The following is a 4,759-nucleotide window of genomic DNA, read 5'->3' on the forward strand; positions in this document are numbered from 1 at the left end:
GACATTCTTTTTTTTTTTTTAATTGGAGGAAAATTGCTCTACGATGTTTTGTTGGTTTCTGCCGTACAGCAAAGTGAATCAGCTGTAAGTATACATATATCCCCTCTCTCTCGAGCCTCCCTCCCCTCCGCCCATCCTGTCCCTCTAGGTCATCACAGAGCACCAGACTGGGCTCCATGTGCTCTACAGTGACTTCTCACCAGTTATCTGTTTTAGCACATATGTTGATGCTACTTCCTCCATTCGTCCTGGCCTCTCCTTTTGAAATTCTTGAGCTTGTTTTATCTTCCACTGGACAGGGGAGTTTACTGGAGAGGAGGCTCAGAAAAGCAGAAAGAGTTAAAAAGAAAAAAAAAAGTCATTTTTTTTTTCCAGATCATGGAACTGGAAGGAACCAAAAATATTGTCTAGGAACTAGTTAATCTTCTTTAGTTTATAGTTAAAAATACCAGAGATGTTAAAGGAAGAGCTACAGGGTAAATGGCCTTGTTTGGCTTAAATTTCATTAGACACTTATTTGAACACTTTTTATGTTCTTTTAGGGCTTTCCAGGTGGCACTAGTGGTAAAGAACCTGTCTGCCACTGCAGGAGTCAGAAGAGACATGGGCTTGATCCCTGGTTATGGAAGATCCCCTGGAGGAGGGCATGGAACCCACTCCAGTATTCTTACCTGGAGAATCCCATGGACAGAGGAGCCTGGCGGGCTACAGTCCATAGGGTCGAGAAGAGTTAGACCCTTTGCGACTTAGCATGCATGTTCTTTTGAGTAGCTATCATTCTTCGCATTTTTTATTACACATTTTTATTGGCATATAATTCCTTTACAGCGTTGTGTTAATTTCTGCCGTACAAAGAAGTGAATCGACTGTGTGTACAGAGATCCCCTCCCTCTTGTCTCGCCCTGCCCCAGCCATCCCACCCCTCTGGGCTGTCACAGAGGGAGGAGCTGAGCTCCCTGTGCTGTCAGCTGCTTCCCGTTAGCTGTTTCGTAGGTGGCAGTGCATATATGTCCCGCTGCTCTTTCCATTTGCCCCACACTCCCCCTCTCCTCACTGTGCCCACAAGTCTGCTCTCAACATCTGCATCTGTAGACATTCTCTCTCAATGGCTTGTCTAAACAAGAAATCATTTCCCAAGACTTATCTTCCAAAGTTTTTTTTTTTTTTAAACCTGGATTGTCTATTTATTTTTATACCAATATGTTATTTCATTTATCAAACCTACATGATACAGAGGAAAAACTCTTAAAAACAAACAATTCAGGGTTGTAACCAAGAACAGTTAGTGTTATGGAAGGTCTTTTGGGGAGGTGAAGGCAGTGAATAATAAAATGTTAGAGGGAAAATATGAACAGCATATCTTGACTCTAAAATATATTATTTTCTCATATACAGTGGAAGGGTTTGAGATCCAGATAAAAATTACTAAGTATGAACTACTATGAACTTGATGATAAAAATATTTCAATCAGGTATAAACTATAAACACAACCCATTTCCTCCTTGATACTGATTCTTCAAGCATCAGATTCAGTCAAATTTTCTTTTTTTTCCAAAACAAATCCTTGTGTCTGGGGCTGATTTTTCAGGACATTGCAGTAAGGGAGCTGCTCTGCTATGCAGGAACCCCCGACCCGGAAGCAGGTCATCTAGGAATGGCTTAGTGCCAGATTCCCCAGGAACATGCAGTGTGTGATGGGCGAGGGGACAGGTGCCTTTGAGGTGACTCCCAGGACACAGGGCTTTCTGAAATGCCAAGGTCCTTATGCTTATCAGGAAGTCTTGCAGAACTGGTCAAGTTTTCTTCTATCAAAGATCTTGTTTTATCAGCCCTTTCCCAAATCTTCAGAAGTTTCTCTAGACTGCTTATATCAGGTTGAATATGGATAGTTACCAGTGCCAATTACAGTCGGGTGGACATGGACACGCCAGTTGCTCCAAGTGCAATCAGGCAGACCTTGAGCTTTTAGGTGAGTCGTTTGTTGCTGGCTTGTGGGTGGCAGGATTGCGTTGTCTTCTTGAATACTGGAGATTACAACCCAGGTTAAGCTCTTATTTTTGAGCTCCTACCATATGTATTTGGCATTGCTTTTCTTAATATATACTATGTACACTTAAACTAAGATCACGGCATCTGGTCCCATCACTTCATGGCAAATAGAAGGGGAAACAGTGGAAGCAGTGACAGATTTTATTTTCTTGCCCCCAAAATCAATATGGACAATGACTGCAGCCATGAAATTAAAAGATGCCTGCTCCTTGAAAGGAAAGCTATGACAGACCTAGACAGCATTAAAAAACAGAGAGATCACTTAGCCTAACAAATGTCCATATAGTCAAAGTTACAGTTTTTCCAGTAGTAACGTATGGATGTAAAAGCCGGACTATAAAGAAGGCTGAGCGCCAAAGAATTGATGCTTTCGAACTGTGGTGCTGGAGAAGAGTCTTGAGAGTCCCTTGGACTGCAAGGAGATCCAACCAGTCCATCCTAAAGGAGATCAGCCCTGTGTGTTCATTGGAAGGACTGATGCTGAAACTGAAACTCTAATACTTTGGCCATCTGACCTGAAGAGCCAGCTCCTTGGAGAAGACCTTGATGCTGGGAAAGATTGAGGGCAGGAGGAGAAGGGGGTGACAGAGGGTGAGATGGTTGATGGCATCACCGGCTCAATGGACATGAGTTTGAGCAAACTCCTTTGGGAGATAGTGGAGGACAGGGAAGCCTGGTAGTCCATGGGGTGGCAAAGATACATGACTTAGCAATTGAACAACAAAACAACAACACTTAAACTTTACTACTTTCTGAATATGTAGTAATTATTATCTTCTGTTAATAGATGAAGAATCTAAGGCTCAAAGCAGTTAAGTAATGTTCAAGGTCCCATAGCCAAGAAGTGCCAGAGTAAGCCTTATGTGTAACCAAAGTCCATGAATTCCCATTGGTATCATTATGTAAACATGTCCTCTTCTAAAAATTATAGAAGAAAATGTGGTTTCTGGGTGCAGATCATGGTGATTCCTCAATATTCAACATAGTCTTTTATACCAGAATCTGGATGCATTAATGCTGGGACTCACTGAAGAGTTGTATCAGCATTTCCTAATTTTTTTCTGTGAAATACAACATCATCCCCCAAAGATGTTCTGTGGGAAAAAAAAAAAAATTCAACTAAGTTTAGGAAAAGGCCATACTCTATGTCCTTACTGGAGATCCATGTTAGCCTAATGAAAACTTTGAGAAGTCCTGAGGTTAAGAATCCTTTTAAAACTAGTCTTACCTACTATTTCCCACTTTGGGGATTACACACACACACACACACACACACACACACACACACACACGACAGCTTGACATCATGCTCTGAATAATACAGGATGAGAAACCTTGGATTAGATCTAAGGTATTTTAAAACTAAACTTTGTAAGGTTGGACTGGCACCTCTGTGTCACTTTCGTATGTTAGGAGTATAAAGTGAGAACTTGGCTTAATATGTTTCCGAACCTTATCTGAATTCCTAGTGAAGGGAAATTGATTGGTTCAGGAGCTGGTAGTAATTAAGAAAGCTGGAAAAAAAAAAGAAAGACTGGACTATGCTATTCCTGCCTTACTCTGAGACATCACCTAAGAATCTATTATATTGTCTTCATAAAATTAATTTTATTTATGTATTCGTTTTTGGCGTCTGGGGTCTTGGTTGCTGTGTGGGCTTTACTCTCTCAGAGTAGCTGTGGCGAGCAGGGACTAGTGCACAGGCTTCTCGTTTCGGTGACTTCTCTTGCTGCGCCCGGAGCAGGGGCTGTAGGGCATGCAGGCTTCAGCACTTGTGGCGTGTGGCTCCGTAGTTGTAGCTCCCAGGTTCTATAGCACAGACTCAACAGTTCTGGTGCATGGGCCCAACTGCTCCATGGCATGTGGGATCCTCCTGAATCAGGGATCGAACTTGTCTCCTGTGCTGGTAGAAGGATTCTTTTCCACTGAGCCACCCGAGGAGCCCTATTATAGTGTCTTTGCAGAGATCTGCGTAAACTTTCAGCATAGATTTCTACCTCTCTCTTCTTAAATTTCCTTGAATCCAGGAATTATGACATAAACTAATTCTTAATTGCCAAAACATTTAAAAAAGCTTGCAATAATTCTAAAACTAAATGTCTTTTCTTTATTATTTTTTCTCCGCCATTCTTACTCAGATCTGTTCTTGACACTGGTGAGATGGTTCTTGGATTCATTTATACACAGAACCTCAATTTATAGACTCTCTTTGAAAAGTCTATCTTTTAAAAATATATATTGCTTTCCCTAAGGCAACTTACTGAAGGAGACAGTCCATTTCACTACGTTGACTTTTATCTTACAGGGCACTTATAGCCAGTTTGTGTTAAGATCTTAAACTAACTTGTTTTTTCTGACTCAGCCAACATTTGTTAGAATTTACATTTTAAACATTGTTAAGGTTCAAAGATTTAATATAAATGGGTATATTCACTGGGTCTAGGTATGAATCATGGATTCTGTAGACACAAATCTCACAGAACACATTAAAAAAAATAAAAGTATGAAAGGAAAACAAAATCACCATTATTGAATTATCATCAACAAGATCAGGTAGTTGTTACCCCAAATTTTCTTATAATTCAAAGATTAAACTATAAAAGGGGGTTTTATTAAATATATTACTTAAATCTCACTTTAAAATACAAAGTGCTGTCTCATGATTGTGCTTTGAGTTCGGTTGTTATGTCATTGGAGATGGTGTGCACT

This window comes from Bison bison, unplaced genomic scaffold (assembly GCF_000754665.1).
Source record: "Bison bison bison isolate TAMUID 2011002044 unplaced genomic scaffold, Bison_UMD1.0 scf7180017864134, whole genome shotgun sequence".
Lineage (NCBI taxonomy): Eukaryota > Metazoa > Chordata > Mammalia > Artiodactyla > Bovidae > Bison > Bison bison.